General features: G+C 42.0%; 1 pseudogene; it reads right to left on the bottom strand.

The window, feature by feature from the left end:
• Positions 1–16,071: 16,071 nt before the first annotated feature.
• LOC147463494 (uncharacterized) lies at positions 16,072–16,812 on the bottom strand (annotated as a pseudogene).
• Between the last annotated feature and the right edge of the window lie 1,527 nt (positions 16,813–18,339).

Genomic DNA, 18,339 nt, shown 5'->3' with positions numbered 1-18,339 from the left:
GTTAGGTTGCGGGTTTGTGTGTGTGTTTGTTGTTTTTTCCAACCCCAACCCAATTGAGCAGCACGGGAGCCTAGAAGGGTGCTTAGAGCCCAGTCTTCTTGTTGCCCGCCTGGACCGCCTCCAATTGGTCCCCCCACTGAGGACCGGCTTGTGTATGTTTTGTGTAGGTTCAATCTTTATCATATTCAAGTAGTTTGCATGAATCACGAGAATTTGTATGATCCCTTCATTCCCATTGCAAGGCAAAAGGTGCACATAATTGTTAGTACTAAGTTGCAATTTCAACGAGTAATTCGCAGGATTTTAGGTCTGCTTAGGTTGGCCGAGATAAACGCTTCAGTGAATCCTTTTATTTTGCCTCTCATTAGGTACAACCTTAGTCTGTACGTCTTTATTTTTGTTTTGTTTTAAGAATTAAGGCATGCATAGACCATGGATAATGGCCCAGGAATAGAGGTTTTCCCCTTCCATTTCACTCCACACATTAGAGTAAATATTGCAATTAGTAGAAACCCTGTCATCCTACCTCTTATTGATTATCATAGGTAATTTGATGTGAATATTTTTATTTTTTTGTAGAATAGATTGCAATTTAGAAAATATTATTGTGTAAATCTTTTAAAGAAATAAAAAACAAAAACGCGTCAGTTTGAAATCAATTCAATGGAGAGCCAACGCCAAATGTCTGGATATCCTCTTTTCTTTGGAGAGCCTGGAGAGGATGCAGAATTATTTTTAGTGAATTTCAAGATGTCTTGCCGTATCAAGAGGATAGTAATTGATCAAGAACGTGTAGAAATGTTTGAGGTGGTCCTTAGGAAAGATGCTAGCACTTGGTTTGACTCTTTGCCTGAGGAAGTTAAAGGGAATTACACGAAAGTTGTGAATCGTTTCAAGAGATACTTCTTTGATCCCCAAAACACTCAAAAACTATGGCAAGACATTGTTTCTCATAAGTAAAAAAACTTAGATGACTACTACTTGTACAAGCAAGAGTTTCTACGTCTTTGGGCTCTATGGATACGAAATGTTGCTAACCCTGGTGATGGTGCAGAATTTCTAAAGAAGGAGAGGTTCATATCCGGACTCTTTCCTGACCTTAAGGTAAAAGTTGAGGCCAGTGCACCTGCTACCTTTGATGCAGCTGAAACTAGGGCTGCTGAGAAATATAGGAAACTCAAGTGCTTAAGGGGAGAGGTTCCAATAGAAGGTCTTAGACCCAAAGGTAAGTCACAAGCATCAACATCTAGGGAGCTGCCTGAGGTAACGGCGGAAGTGATTGAGAAGTTAAATGAATCTTTAAGTAGCCTGTCAATTCACCTTGCACAAGCTGTAGGTCCAAAAGGACAATCAAGGAAGTCTGAAGAGCGAGATCCACGACCTAGGAGAGTCTTACAATGTTGGAATTGCGGAGAGTCTGGACATGGGATGTATAATTGTCCTTGGCCCCGTGGGGAGCCAAGGAGACCTAACTTGAATTACCCAGTGATGAATGCAGGTGAAGGAACTGGTCAACAATCAAGGCTTCTACAAAGGACAAATGGAGCAAGACCACCTCCACAAGGAGTGGAAGGAGTTCCACCTTTGCCAGACCCAAATGTGCATGTGGTAGAGGTGACAAACTCAAATGAGGTTGACATGGAAGCAAATGGCATTAAGTGTGGCCGAGGAAAAGGTAAAGAGGAAGAAGGTGTCACATCACAAAGTGACCATGGACGAGACAAGAAGGCAAAGGAGACCAAGGAAGCTAAGAGGACTCGACGTCGTATCAATCTCTAAGACTTACCTCTTGGACATGGTATGGCTCCATACAACCTATTGGAAGACATGAGAGGTAAGGGTCCTGATATCTTATGGCCTCAGTTTCTTGCATTATGCCCACAAGTTAGGAGGGATTTAACGAAGGCAGTTAGCACTAGGAGAAAGATAAAAGAGAGTGTTCCTGTTGTAAAAATTGCACATGCTGAAATGAATGAGGATATTACACCTGTGCTAGATTGTTACATCAAAGGAAAATTGGTTAGGAAAGGTCTAGTGGATGGGGGTGCACAAATTTGCATCATGACAGAAGGACTCATGCAAAGACTACGCATGCACATCCATGAGACACCTGAAATTAAATTCAAAATGGCAAACAATAGCAAGGCTAGGTGCGTAGGCATTTGTAAAAATGTCTCTGTGGAGGCCTTTGGCATTAAGAAGGCAGTGGATTTCTATGTCATGTCTACCAAAGGAAATGGTTACTCATTTATCCTAGGGAGACCATGGCTAATGAAAATGCAAGCTTTGCAGGATTGGGAGAGTGGAAAGCTAATTTGTAGGAATGACAATCATAAGAAGGTTGTCTTTGACATGAAGGAGCAACGCCAAGAGGAGCTCCATGAAGAATCATCTCAAAGTGAGACGGAGGAAGGCTGGACCGATAGCACTTCAGAAGGAGAAAGTAGCGGCAGCATTACTGAAGAGGAGTCTTCCATCGAAGTCATGGGGGTAAGGTTTAAGCCAAACAACCAAGAGACCTCTTGCCCAGGTTTGGAAGAGGTAGGTTCCCAAGAAAACCAAAAAGTGGAAGATGAAAGAATGCTAGAAGGTATGTTATCTACAACACTTACAAAGGATGAAAGAGAGGAGCTCAAAGGTGTGTTAAGGAAATTTCTTAGGATTTTTGCTAAAGACTACACCGATGTGCATGGAGTAGATGTTGTTCAACACAAAATTGAGTTGAAGCCAGAGGCCACACCTAAGGCTCAGAAGCTACGAAGGCTAGGAGTCATCAAGGAGCAGGCTTTACTCAAGGAGGTAAGAAAGCTTCTAGCAGTAGGTTTCATTTATCCAGTGGAGAATTGAGAGTGGGTCTCTCCCGTTGTTGTCACTTCTAAGAAAAATGGCAAGTGGAGGGTGTGTGTGGATTACCATCCACTCAATGAGGCAACAAAAAGAGATCACTTTCCCCTCCCATTTCAAGATGAGATACTAAATGAGGTAGCTGGTCATGAGAAGTACACTGTGTGTGATGGCTACTCGGGTTACTTTCCAATAGGTATCGCATTGGAAGATCAGTTGAAAACAACCTTCATCACTCCATGGGGTTGTTATGCTTTTAGAGTCATGCCATTTGGACTGACAAATGCTCCTGCAACTTTTCAACGCTTCATGAACATGGTGTTTCAAGCATTCTTTGGAAAGTCCATTAGGGTTTTTATTGATGATTTTTGCATTTATAGCTCAAAAGCATTGCATCTACAAAGGGTAGAAGAAGGTTTAAAGAAGCTCTACGACATGGGAGGTCAACTCAACCCCGACAAGTGTCACATAGGTGAGGATGAAGTGATCTTGCTTGGTCACAAGGTTTCCTATAAAGGCATTGAGGTGGATCCTTCAAATGCAAAGGCTCTTATTGAGCTCCCATCACCCAAGAATCTCAAAGAGGTCATCTCATTCATTCAAAAGGTGAAGTGTATGTCACGATTTATTCACTTAGCTTCAGAGTTGCTTCATCCTTTGCAAAAGTTGACACAACAAGTAGAATTTGCATGGTCTTATGAGCTTTAAGAGTACTTTTGTAACATTAAAGTCATTTTGTCAGAGCTACCAATACTCATGCCTCCTTGTTGGGAGTACACATTCTTTGTTAGCTCTAGTGTTGGGAAGGAAACAATTGGTGCAGTTTTATTACAACAAGATCCCCACAGTACCAGGATGCAACCCATCTACTTTTCTAGTAGGGTCATGAATGCTTTGGAGAGAGGCTACACGGAGGCAGAACTCATGATGCTTTCTCTCATGTTTGCGGTGAGAAAGTTCAGATCCTACTTGCTACCAAAACGTTTTGTAATTCTCACTGTAGAAAATTTGTTTCCTTGGGTGTCATCTCAAATGAATCTTAGCACTAGGATCTCAAAGTGGATTATAGAATTGCAAGAGTTCCAATACTCTTTCAAGGTAGAAGATAGTGTGTGTGCACAATTGGCAGGGATCCTTACTTATAGGGTACATGAGAAGGAGATTAAGGTGCCTGAAGTAAAGACCCTACCATTGCCACCACCTAAAAGTATTCCTAATGCCTTTACCTTGTTCTTTGATGGAGCTTTTCGACGAGTCACAGGAAAAGCAGGGGGAGGGCTAGTATTGCTCAACCCAAGTGGAGAGGTGTTCATGAAAGAGAAGGTCAATCTACCAGGTTCAACTAGCAACAATGAAGCAGAATATGACACACTACTTCATGGTTTAAAGATATGCATTGGCCAAGGTATACAACGTCTCATGGTAAAAGGGGATGCACTTCTCATTGTGAACCAAATTTTAGGCATTTGGGCATGCAAGAATGAAAGCCTAAGGACAAAAGTTCATGCCATTCGTAGATTGTTTAATCAGTTTGAAGAAGTGCAGCTATATCATATTCCTAGGAAACAAAATGAAGATGCCGATTTACTTGCACAACAAGCAGTTACATGTGTTGAGAAAGAAGTGCAGGTCATCATGGTGGCAGCAACTGTCAAGCAACCGAGATACCAGGGATTGGAGTCATTGACTCCCATTATTAGCTACATTTTGGAGGGTGAGTTTCCACAAGACTTCAGGATGGCTCAGAAGAGGAGACTCATGAAAAAAGCAAGCGCATATCTCTTTCTAGAAGGATCCCTCTATCGAAGAGGGAAGGATTAAGTGTGCATAAGAGTACCAACTATCAAGGAATTCCAGCCATTCTAAAAGGTTTGCATGAAGAGGCATGTGGTGGTCATTTTGCCTAGGAGTTTAACTGTGAAGAAGATTTTGCTTGCGGGGTATGTTTGGCCAAGTCTGCATGTGGATGTCCAACATTGGTGTAAAAGTTGTCACAATTGTCAGGTAAATGGGAATAGAAGATTGGTTTATGGTCCAAGGCAAATCATGCTTGCAAATGGACCCTTTGAAAAGTGGGGCATTGATGATATGGGTCCTCTCCCTAGGACAAAAAATGGTAAACTCAACATTCTAGTGGCTGTAGACTATATAACTAGGTGGGTGGAAGCACAAAGTGTGGCAAAGGTAAATGAGAGGACAATGAGCAAATTTGTCTACACTCACATTTGTTGTAGATTTGGCACACCTTTGGAGATTGTTTCTGATAATGGTCCAGGGTTAAGAAAGGGCTTGCTCACAGAGGTCTGTGAAGAACTTCACATTCTACATCGTCATAGTACACCCTACTATCCCCAATCCAATGGTCTGATAGAAAAAGCTAATGGTGTCATTGCAGGCATCATTAGAAAGATGGTGAGAAATAAGACAAAGTTGTGGGATGACTTCTTGGATGGTGCCTTATGGGCGTATCGAACCACATATAGGGAAGCCACGGAGTTTACACCATTTCACTTGGTCTATGGTCAAGAGGCTTTACAACCAATTGAGCTCAACATTCCAACAATGCAACTTCATGGCAAAGCAGCACAAGATGATCAAGAAGCATGGATGGATCGACTTCTTACCTTAGTTGAGCTTGAGTGGAAAAGATAAGCAGCATACGAGTGCTACAAGAGGAAAGCTACGCATGCGAAGGAGAAGCTTGACAAGAAACTAAAGGACAAAGGCATCAATGAAGGACATCTTGTGCTAAGGTATGATAATCGACTCGATAATCGCCATACATAGTCAAGAAGGCTTTCAATTCAAGTTACTATCAACTTATGGACTTGAATGGGAAAGAGCACTCCAGGAAGGTAAACGGGTATCGCTTGAAGCCTTATTTGAGTCTCCTTCTACCAAAGGATTTACCAAAGATCTGTCAAAAGGCAGCTCTCTCATGTAAGTATTGTTACATGAAGCATGAGTGTAACTCCAGCCAAAATTCTGAGGGGCCAAACAATGAAGATCTCGTCAAGGACTCTTAAGTACTCTCTTTGGAAAAGATGCTCTATGATGGTAGATGAATATACCATCATCCTGGGGGAATGATAGCCATTTTATGGCTCTCCGTAATTGCCATAGTAAGCTACCTCACCCTATCAAATCACTCAAACATTTTGGTTATCCCTACCATTTCACTGTACATAGGCATGTGTGAGTTAGGGACTTTCTCCATATTTTCTTAAAACCCTCAGCTAGCTAGTCACTAGGCTAGTTGAGCCAAAAAAATGAATAAAATAAAACAATAAAAAATATTATGGGCCATTTGTGTATAAATATTTCTTTGTATATAGGACCTAAATAAAAGGATTTTTCATAATTATTTTGGTATTTATTTAAATATTTCTACCTATGGTGTGTTATTTATGCTATGTATATTGACTCGCCATTACCATATTTTTTCTTACCATTTTGCATACTCTTTATTCCATATAAAAATAATTTCATGCAAGCTTCTCTTATTTTTGGTGTAACTCCATCCCAATAAAATTAAAAAAAAACTAGTTTTATTTATGTGTATATTTTTTCACTATTGTGATTTTTTCCTTCCTACATCTATTCTCTATTTCTCTCATAAATTAGACCACCAAAAATATTCATCTTTTTATGGTAGACTTATAATGAGAGAGATTTATTTTGACCCCTTTATATTTTTTCCACCTATATTATTTATATTTGATATATACATATTTTTTTAGACCCCTCAATATTTGATTTTCTTAGTTATACTATTCATTTATATCATGATCTCAACAATATCTTCAATGATAGACCTACCAAATAAGGTGAAGGGTATGTGGCATGCATGCATGCACCATGGGGAGCTCACTCTTGGAGGTATTCAAAAGAATCATCCAAAGAAGGACCTCACAAGGACTTTGTGCAGTGGAAAAAACAGTCAATTTTACTGAATTTTTAAAGATCACATGCTCCCCAAATTTGAAAAGGTGATACAAATAAAAGTTGTAGGTTGTGAGCGGAAATTTTACCTCAAATTTTTTCATATTTTTTTGAGCTACGAGCTGTGATCTATGATTTTATTGGTGTACCCCAGTTTGCCCATGCTATGCAGCCACACTCCCTCTTTCACTTTATCATTTTCCTCTTTCACACACACTTCTCCACTCATCGTCCCTACCTCTCTCACCACTCCTCTCTGCACCCTACTCACCTTCTTCTCAACCTTGAAGAATAAGAGAAACCATGGTGAACTCATGTCTCCTACACACGCTTCCATTCCAAAATTGACCACCTAGTCTCATTTTTCCTCATCCATATTACCCATATCTATCAAAAAAACCACAAATTTCAGCCTCTTCTCTTGAAAGACAGCATCATGGTGATTGATTACTCATGTTCACTTACCTTGGCTCTCAAGGAAGGTCAAGAGTGGAGAAAAAACGTACCGTCAAAGCTAGTGGACCGTCAACAAGCGTCAAAATTGACTCTACTCAAGACACTTGGAGCATCAACATTGTAAGAAATCCATGTTTTCTTACCTATTAAGAGTTTTCTCTTCCTTATTTGTATCCTACATGGATACTCCCATTGTAAATATCCAATTCCATTTCATGTAAATCAATAAAAATACTAACTCTACTAATTTACTAACACTAACCTACTATGAAAAGTCCTATCACCTCCACTTCTCTCCTCTCTCTCTTCTTCATATATCCACACCAACTTCTTGATAATTCCAAGTAAAAGAAAGTTAGAGGAGTAACCCTAGCCTTCAAAATTGCTATAAAAGGAGGGTGTAGCTAGCACAAAAGGGAGGAGCCATAAGCAAGAGCACTATGCTATAGCTTGAGAAGCCAAGCTCAACCTCTCTAGAAGGAGCTCTTGAGTGGAAGCTCATTGTCTTATGCATATGCATGTGTTGTAGTAGGGATGATTAGCAAGGGAACTCTATGCCATTGTAAGAGAGAGTGATCATTCAATTGAGAGTAGGAAATCTATCATTTCTCCTACTAGTGTAAGCCCAACATTTGCTGAATCAAGGAGGGTGGCTTTGGACTAAGCTTGGATACTTTGTCTCTCTTCCAACGTGAAGTATTGGACAACAATGATGTGTAAGTGTCTTGGTGTTTTTTAAGTTCTTGATAGCTTGTCTCTGGGTGTTTTCATCAATTAGACATAAATTCCACATACTGTAAGAGGGCGACAGGGTGGAGAGGACTCCCTTGGCCTTAAGACAGTGATTGGGGTGGCTTTTCTTGTGATGTGTTGTGGTATAATTTACTCAAGCTATGTTGAAAAAATACTAATCTCACTTTGATTGGTCATGACATATTTGTAAGAAGGTATTAATGCAACAAGCATCCCCTCCCCCTTCTCTCTCTTTCTTACATATATAATTGTGTTTGCTTGATCACTGCCGATACATTTCAAAGCGTCCCGAGCTCTCTCTCTCTCTCTCTCTCTCTCTCTCTCTCTCTCTCTCTCTCTCTCTCTCTCTCTCTCTCTCTCTCTCTCTCTTTACGCATCCTAGTTCGCATCCAAAACTAGGTGGTGCCCCAAATTTTTGTAGGATTACGTTGCGGGTTTGTGTGTGTGTTTGTTGTTTTTTCCAACCCCAACCCAATTGAGAAGCACGGGAGCCTAGAAGGGTGCTTAGAGGCTACTCTTCTTGTTGCCCGCCCCGGACCGCCGCAGTATGTATGATACCTCTAGTCACATCCAATAGCTAGCTCTTCCTCTTCTAGAGATATGGGTTCTCCGATCTGTCGAACTGCTCTCACTATCTTGTCCACCCATGCCATTGTAGGGAATTCAGGTAGAGGAGCGAGACAGTCTGGCAAGGGTAAGCCTCTAGTCATTCGACTTCGCCTGAAATCGTGTCGCTCCCTATTGCGTCTCTCTTTCTCTTCTTTGTACCTTTCAAGCCATTTTTGCATCGGCTCTGAATTTAGTATATAGAACTTCGTGATCTTTTCTCGCATGGCGTCGTTCATTTTCTTCGGCACCCCTTGCCCCTACGGCTCCTCTCCCACCAATCTTGCATCCTCCTCTCATCGCTCCATAGTCGAGGCATTTCTGGGTCAGAAACACCCCTTTCTCCGTTAAACACCCCTTGATCGCAATTGGAAGAATAAATTGCAAGAACTTATGCCAGTCGTGCGATTTTAGTCCTGACAGTTGATTGTCACGGGTGAATGTTGTCTTGAGACATTGCATGCATCCTGTTGGCGTCCTAACTTGCAGAGCGATGACAAGCATGCAATCTTTTCCTCCATGTTAGTTAATGACGTTGCCATCTACAATGATTATGAATGTTGTTTTAATATATATACTCCTCACAATGTAAGCTACCTCGCATTCTCTAGCCTTGCCTGATCTCCGCACACCTCGGTCCAGAGGTGTATGGAGATCAGGACCACCGGGAAAAATCTTGTCTTTATTGTTCAAATCCTATATGGGTAGACACATAAGTGCTCTCCCAGGTGTACATGACAATGCATGTAGCGGGCAAAACCCCTTTGCCTCTTTTAGTTCCATAGTTTCTTCTAGAGGGAGAGAGAGAGAGATAGAGAGAGTTTCTATCCTTTTCACAGAATTGGTCAGCCAAGCGAACTCTTTCACGTCGACTTTCTCTATCTACTACTATCTCTCTCTCTCTCTCTCTCTCTCTCTCTCTCTCTCTATATAGCACTGTCTATCTCTCTATTTCTCTCTCTCTCTACGTACCCTATCTCTCTTTCTCTCTCTCTCTCTCTCTCTCTCTCTCTCTCTCTCTCTCTCTCTCTCTCGCTATCCCTCTTTCTCTCTTTCTCTCTCTCTCTCTCTCTCTCTCTCTCTCTCTCTCTCTATTTCTCTATTTTCCTCTCTCTCTCTCTCTCTCTCTCTCTCTCTCTCTCTCTCTCTCTCTCTCTGTCCCTTTCTCTATTTCCCTCTCTCTCTCTCTCTCTCTCTCTCTCTCTCTCTCTCTCTCTCTCTCTCTCTCTCTCTCTCTATTTTCCTCTTATATAGAGGAAAATAGAGAGAATCTCTATCTATATAAGAGGAAAATAGAGAGAGACTCTCTCTCTATTTCCCTCTCTCTCTCTCTATTTTCCTCTTATATAGAGGAAAATAGAGAGAATCTCTCTCTATATAAGAGGAAAATAGAGAGAGAGGGAAATAGAGAGAGAGAGAGAGAGAGGGAAATAGAGAAAGAGAGAGAAAGAGGGAAATAGAGAAAGAGAGAGAGAGAGAGGAAAATAGAGAAATAGAGAGAGAGAGAGAGGGGTGGGAGGGGGAGAGATCAATAATACCTGCGCTGCAGGTTTCCAAGGGAAGATCTGTGCGCGCGCTCGTCGCAGGCGAAAATGACCTCCTGCACGCGGGTTTGGTTTTTTTCCCCCAAATTTTTGTCGTCGAAATACGCATGGAAGTACGTGTGAAAATATGCGTAGAAACACTTACCTTTCGACAGGCATTGCCACGCGCATTTCCACGCATCTATTGACGTGTATATTGACGAGTAGCATGCCCGTCGAAAGGCGCATGGAAAGGTACGGTGCATCAAAATGTGGTGCGTCGAAAGCCGGGTATTATGTTGTGGTGATGTTGGGAGGGTCTGCTTCAGCCTCGGTGGTGCTGTAGCGAGCCAGGATGGGCTCAAATGCAAGCTATCCAAGGGAAGTGGGCGCTCCTTGCTACTAATGTACTCCCTGGTGTGGTGGGGTTGTGGTCATGGATGGTGGGATCTACTTGCAGAAGGCTCGGGTTGGCTTCGGGGGGGCTTGCAGGCATGTGCCCTCCCTCCTTGGCAGTTTGGACCACCAACCAATTCTTGTGATGGTGGTGGAGATCGTCCCTCCAGGACCTGCTATGGCCAAAATGACGAGTGGTGTTCTCTCTTCGGTTGTCTGGCAGTTCCCGTAGGTGTGGCAAGCGTGCGGATCTAGTGGCACCATCTGGTTCTCCTGGAAATGGGACATGGCTCCCCTCCAAAAGCCTGGTTTTTGGCGATAGTCTTGACCGTGATGAGTTGTCTGGTTCAACTTCTTTTAGGTGATGGTGGTTCATGACCCCTGCCTCCTGCGGATGTAGTCAGTAAGCTTTTGTTCTTTTTGCGAACACTCTAAAGAAAGCGTTTGTCGGGGGTGGCAGTCCTGTAAGGGCTTGTGGCAGCTTCAGTTTGTTTTTACAAGTTGAATCAATGTATTGGTTGTATGGGTAAGGAGCCCTTGTAAAGCCCTTACCTGTCTCTGAACAAATTTCTCTCTTTGTGATGTCGTGGCTCGTGTTGAGTAGGACTACTACTATAAAAAATAAAAAAGTGTTGGTCCATCTTTGATAAGCAATTCGTAATGGATGTGAGTCTTGCACCTTTTTGACACTGTCGTAGGCTAAGGGCTATGGTCACGTGAGGCTTAGTTGTCACTACACTATGAAAATCTCCAAGTGTTTACCGCGCTGCTTTACCGCGTTTTGTAGAGAGAAGGTGTAAATTCAATGAGAGAAACAAGAGAGAGGAGGGCAGGGTTTTTTTTTTGGTTTAAAGTATTACCGCGACTTTATCCATTGGTATTACCACTATTATTATCATTGTTATTACCGCACTCATTATCGTCATTATATCCACTGCCCAAATTTAGAACCTAAACTTTCAAATTCTGGATTAACTCCCCCCCCGCCCAATCAAATTTTGGTGTTTCCCTCCTCTCAATAAAAATTTAAGAGTATTGTATATAATTTTCAAATATAAAAAACAAGAGAAAGAGAGAGAGAGAGAGAGAGAGAGAGAGAGAGAGAGAGAGAGAAAGAGAGAGAGAGAGAGAGAGAGAGAGAGAGAGAGAGAGAAAGAGAAAGAGGGGGGAGAAGGAGGCGGGGGATATAAGTCCCGGTTCGTACACTGCAATGGAAATGCCTCCCACAGGGGCATCTAAGTTGGGTGGCAAAAGCCTATTTGCTGCAGCAGCAGGTATCATCTTCCTCCGAGCCCGCCATTTTTCTTCCGGCACCCCCCTTCAGAAGAGCTGCTGGCCTCTCTCCAGCTCTCTCTGCTTTACGCTCTTCTTCGTCCAACACCATTCAGACGAGGTGGCGGTAGATCTACAGAAAGCCTTTCTTTCTCCAGCCTCGTCTGAATCTAGCCTAAGATTACCCTTGGTTACAACTAAAATAATCATTGTCAATTGATTAACATAATTGAGCATATTCTCAAATCTAAAGAGAGGAAGAGGAGGGAGAGAGAGGTGAATGGATTACACGATCAAAAAACTTCATAACTGGAAAATGTTTATGAATCATCTTCCAAAACACGAACCGAAGTTTTGGTTGGTGGATTGTTGGGATATAGGTGACCTATAAAATAGAAGCTCAAAGTGAGTAACATTGGTATAACTAACACTACAACAAGTAAATAATAATAATAAAGGTGCATGTCACTCACCTGCTCACAATTGCGCGGTAAAATTAAATTGTCATACCTCCATGTGTGATGCACACTGGAGTCCACCATGTAGAGGTCAAGAAATAGCGAGACAATATGGTTTAGGTATATGAGTACTCTACCAGCCTCGTGCATACTCCCATTCTTTGTTGGTGACTTAAATACTCTGATATGTAACTTAAATGCCTCTTGAACAATCCACCCTTCGGTCATACATGCCTCTGGTTGAGAGCCGCACAAAATCTTTGAGAGTCTTTAAAAACCTCTCTAAGAAGAACATCCATTGTGCGTGCACTACTCCACATATAGCTATCTCCTCCACCACGTGAACCAAGAGGTGAATTTGACTAAGAAGGACCGATCGAGGAAATGCATCTTCAATGGCACACAGAGTTTCTGTTGTAAGTGTTTGAGCAGCAGGGATAGCATCTATTTTGATTTCCTTGGAGCTCACAAATCTGCAAGAAAACACACAAGTATACACTAAGTGCTAGTTGAAATTATTATCCATAAAAAAGTTGTAGTTGAGTGGATTCTTGTGGTGTACCTTACTAGCTCTCCTAATTTGAAAATAGCGCCCCTGACTTTCTTGTCCCGACATATACACATACTCACCGCGGCAGAATGAACTACAATGTAAATCAGGAAAAGGAAAAGTGAGTGATATTCATACACACAAATTATAGATAGAATAGGGAGTATGAAGATTACCTGAAGCATGTTCTCCCAATCGTGGGACTTCAACCCATACAATTGAACGCTTCCACCCTTCTTTGCTTTTGTGAAAGCTCCCTTTAGCGACCTCATGTATCCTGTTGGTGTGCGGATAGAGGCGATGGTACCCTTCACCTTGTCTAATTCTTATTTTGCTAGCATCCATGGTGCTTTAGGAAGCACAATCTTTCCATTTGGGGAACCCTCTCAAATTCTCCCTCGCACCCAAAGAGTCCTTGCCAATAATGTGGTCCCATAGTGTTTGGGCTACATTCTTGAATATGTGCATGGGATCCAAGAGGTGTTGTATTTTTAAGTCCTTCCAATATGGAAGCCTTAAAAATATGGAATACCTTGACATACCTTTTGGTGGAGGACACAGAGCCGGATTGTTGTTGTCGTGTTCCTCCCAAATGGTTGCCCAATCTGCCATTGTGAGCTTTAGAGGAGCCTTCCCATTTGTTGGAGCATTGTGCATGATATGCCCTTGGGGTAAGAAAAGATGGTTGTTTGGATATATGACCTTGCGCAAGGAATCTGGCCTCTCTGTCACCAACGATGGCCTGCAAGTAGGACATGCATTGTGGCCCGATGTGGACAACCCTGCATACATATCATATGGTTGGAGAGATTTTTGGTAACCCCTTGTCCACTATCTCTCTTTCCCTCATTCCCTCTCTCCCTTTAGCTCCCTTTAGCTCACTTTAGTTGACTCATCTCTCCAAGCCCAGGATAGTCGTGCATAGTCCACATAAGGATTCCCCTCACTTGAGACTCTCTCGCCCCCTTTGCAAGTGAGACTGTTGGAATTATGGTTGCAGAGAAATGCACATAGCATGGAGAAGACAAAGGAAGCTCAAGGCACACACTAGAGAGTGTGTTACTTAGTACGCAATGGAAAGATAGATAGCCCTAGAGTGATGGGTGTATACAATGCTCGGGGGAAAAAAACTCCTAAAGAGGGAATGAATTCTCCGACGGTCCTAGTGTGTTCACACACATCACTACCACATGTATATGGTAACAAATCCCCCCTGGAGTGATGCGGTGAACGAGAGCTGGCACATGAGTAAAGGGAAGTGCCATGCCCTGAGGACATGATCAGTCCACAAATGGGAGTAAGCCCAAAGCTTTGCGGAAAGCTTCAAGCTTCTCATGAGATAATGCCTTTGTGAAAATATCTGCAAGGTTGTCCTGTGTTGGCACATAAGCCAAGCTAATCTCTCTTGCTGAGAGCCTCTCCCTGACATAGTGGTAGTGCACCTCAATGCCTTTGTGAAAAGATCTGCAAGGTTGTCCTCTATTGGCACATAAGCCAAGATAATCTCTCTCGCTGAGAGCCTCTCCCTGACATAGTGGTAGTGCACCTCAATGTGCTTTGTGCGAGCATGAAAAATTGGGTTCCTCGCAACTGCCTATGCGCTCTGACTATCAGTGTAGATAGTGTTGGCAGTGTTTTGTCCAACACCCAAATCAGCCATAAGGCATCTGAGCCATACACACTCAACTGTAGTTGTGAAGACTGCCATGTACTCAGCCTCACAACTCGAAGTGGCCACAGTAGGTTGCTTCTTGCTCAACTATGATATACATGAACTGCCAAGCATGAAAGAAAAACCACTTGTGGACACTCACGTGTCAAAACAACCAGCCCAATCTGTGTCCGTAAAAGCATGTAATTCTGGTGGCAATGATCCCCCCTTGGGATAAAACAAGCCAAGATGTAAAGTGCCACTAAGGTAGCAGAAAATCCTCTAGACAGCTTGCCAATGCTTAGACCCTGGGCCATGCATAAATCTATTGACATGTGAGACTGCAAACTGAATATCTTGCCTCATGTTGCATACATAAATGAGGTAGCCAACAGCAGTTTGGTAAAGAGTGACATCAGCAGGATCGCCAGCATCATGTAGACTCAGCTTTAAACCTTTTCCATGGGAGTGGCAATAGGTTTGCAATACTCAAGTCCAAACTTACATAGCAATGTCTCTATGTAACTTTTCTGACACAAGGCAATACCATCATGACACTGCTTAAACTGTATACCGAAGTAATGATGAACAACCCCAAATCTTTAGCCTTGAAAGTAGCATTCAAATCAGCCTTAAATTCAGCAATATGTCTCTCCTTTGGTCCAGCGATCATCAAATCAGTGACATAAAGAACCACAATGAGAAGTACATCACCCTCATGCTTTACATACAATGTGCTTTCTGTTGGTTACGAAAGCCTCGTTTAACCAACGGGATGGCCGTGAAGCGAGCACAACTAGGAAAGCAAATGATCAATTTTGCAAGTTTGCAACAAAGCCAGCGAGCAAAGCCCTTAAGGTTCTTTCACACACACACACACACACACATGGAATAAAATAAAACTAGATGAAATTATACCTTTTCACAAAAATGTTGCTCTGTAGATGTCAAAATGAGATGAAAGTATATTTTTTCATAAAAATGAGCAAATGATCAATTTTGCAAGTTTGCAACAAAGCCGGTGAGCAAGGCTCTTAAGGTTATTTTCCACAGAGAGAGAGAGAGAGAGAGAGAGAGAGAGAGAGAGAGAGAGAGAGAGAGAGAGAGAGAGAGAGAGAGAGAGAGAGAGAGAGAGAGAGAGAGAGAGAGAGAGTTGAAATCAAATAAAACTAGATGAAATTATACCTTTTCACAAAAATGTTGCTCTGTAGATGTCAAAATGAGATGAAATTATATTTTTTCATAAAAATGAGCAAATGATCAATTTTGCAAGTTTGCAACAAAGCTAATGAGCAAGGCTCTTAAGATTCTTTCAGAGAGAGAGAGAGAGAGAGAGAGAGAGAGTTGAAATCAAATAGAATTAGATGAAATCATATCTTTTTCACAAAAATGTTGCTATGTAGATGTCAAAATGAATTAAAATTATATGAAATTATATTTTTTTCATAAAAATATTGCTTTGGGTCAACACATTGAAGAACAAAGATATTCTTAATTTTAAACCCTTGCAATATGGACATAAATAATAGACACATTGAAGAACTAAGATATTCTTAGTTTTAAACCCTTGCGAGATGGACATAAATAATTGTCACAAAAACCTTTGAGCCTTCAACCTGCTTAGGTGCGTTTGGCCTATGTGAGCATCTCATGCACAATATTGGGAGCTATTTTGCTTTGCTGAATATGCATGCTAACATGCACATCTTGACCAAGAGTTATCAGGAACACATAGTATAAGTGTGAACATGCAAGATATCTTTTCTTCAAAGAAACACGTTCTTGAAATTTCTTACACGAGCACAATGGATTCTTCCGAACCACAACATCAATCAGCTCTGGATCTGAATCCGCTGGGTTCCACACCTTCAGTTTGAACACCTCTTCACTGCCAATCTTCTTCACCACAGTATCTTCCACATGCATTCTTTGAGTCAATGCATAATTTACTTGTGTATATGCAAGCTTTGACACACCTGATCTGTAAGGAAGGCGTTGCCTCTCCTCTACATTTGGCTTACCTGTCAGTGGGGTTGTGGCATCAATGACTGCTTAAATTTGTGTCAATGGAAAACCAAATTCAAATCCTCCAACCACTAACTTCTTTGCCTCTACTATCTTCATGTGTGTCCCTTTTTCAATCGGCCAAATTGTGGGAAGACTACTAGGAGCATGTAGCACAACCTTACCAATGTTCCAGCAATTTCTGGCATCTGTGTTGCAAAAGTAGCAAAACTTCTCCTTCTTCCATTGGACCATGTGGCAGTCACTCCAGAAGCACAGTGCTATCTCACCCCCATGAACAAGTGCATCACATTTCTTTCCAAATGCCCAGTTGCTACTCTTGATCCTACTCGCCATTGGCACTCTCCTCAATGCCCACATGGTTGGATGCACTTCCACCTCACATGCCTCAAGATCATGCAATAGGCTTCCAGCATTGTCTCCTACTTTTCCATTTCCATGAACGATAGCTTCTTGTCTGTCTACTGTGACATAGTTGTACTCCGGACGATGGCTGCACCTTGCTTCATCTTTGTTGTCCTCTTTATCCAGTGACCTCTTGACCCGAAGGGTCTTCTTTTCACCTTTAAAGTTGATTCGTTGCAAAAACATTGGAGTCCCAGAAATTGCATCATCCACTACATTTGTAGTTTCAACCGATGATGGTGTTTTGCTTGTCGTGATATTGCTCTATTGATCAACACCTCTAGAGTGGGACCCATTCCAATCACTTTCCCCTCAAAGAAAGCAAGCTGCCTTGCAGATTGAAAGTATGCATTGACAAGGTCGGTGATGCATGAATCGTACAGACTAATTTTATGTTTATACCAATCTTCAGCGAGCCATGAACCATGCTTAGATTCTGAAAGATTAGTCCTTGGCACCAGTGCGTTGGCTATGGGCTCATTGTCCACAAGCACAAAGTTTCCCCAACGACTATCCCTGTGATGCCACCAACCAAGCCAACTCTTAAGCTTCCGAATTGAGCTATCCAATGCCTTACCTGTTGTCCACCATGCCCTTATTCGCCTAAAATGCTCAAGTGCATCAGACCTAGTAGATGCATTTCTCCAACTCTCACACATGTCTAGATGGGTGGCCCTAAAGGGTGATGCAATATATCGATCTGTATGAATTCTGAGGCTTTCCTTCCAATGGAAAAGGCAAGATCTCTCTTGACCAACCATATCCTTTCCATCATTGAACACAGCTCTCACTGCACGCCAATTTGCACCTGCTTCATTAGCCATGAACCTTGCAAATTGCGGTTTTCTACCACCATGCTCTATCACAACCCTTACTAAGTTCTCCCAGAACATAATCTGCACCACCTTGTCCTCCTCTCTAAACTCACAAGTGGCAATTGTAAGCAGCTCTACAACACTGCACAAACATGGTGAAATGGAAATTAGCCACAAAATTTACATCACTGAGCTAGGTCAAATCAATACTTACAAGTGATCATAGACATTCGCCCCCATGGTATGCCAGCCACTCTCAATTCTATGCACGTGATCAAAACAGACCCAAGATTGCCTAAGATCACCGGTACCAACAGTGTCCATCCTTTTCACTATGCTAACCCCTGATCCTTCACCGCTTGTGGACATTTTGAATAGAAAGCATCTCTCGTCCTCTGAATTTTCTTGTAGTGGGAATCGAGAACCATGAAAGAATTTAAGATTACATTTTCTCTTTAACTCAAGAATTGCCTCAAACCCATCACCTGCAGGTCTATTTGCTCATCTACTTTGCACTACCATTTGTTTCAACCTGTCAAGTAGAACCATGATAGATTTGTTTCAACCTGTCAAGTAGAACCATGATAGATTAGCACAAATCAATGTCAAGCTGTCAAGAGTAGTAAAATTAGTTGAACCTACT

The sequence above is a fragment of the Adiantum capillus-veneris genome, chromosome 2 (genome assembly GCF_014529385.1).
Source record: "Adiantum capillus-veneris isolate H3 chromosome 2, ASM1452938v2, whole genome shotgun sequence".
Lineage (NCBI taxonomy): Eukaryota > Viridiplantae > Streptophyta > Polypodiopsida > Polypodiales > Pteridaceae > Adiantum > Adiantum capillus-veneris.
This window is presented reverse-complemented; position numbering and strand designations above follow the sequence as displayed.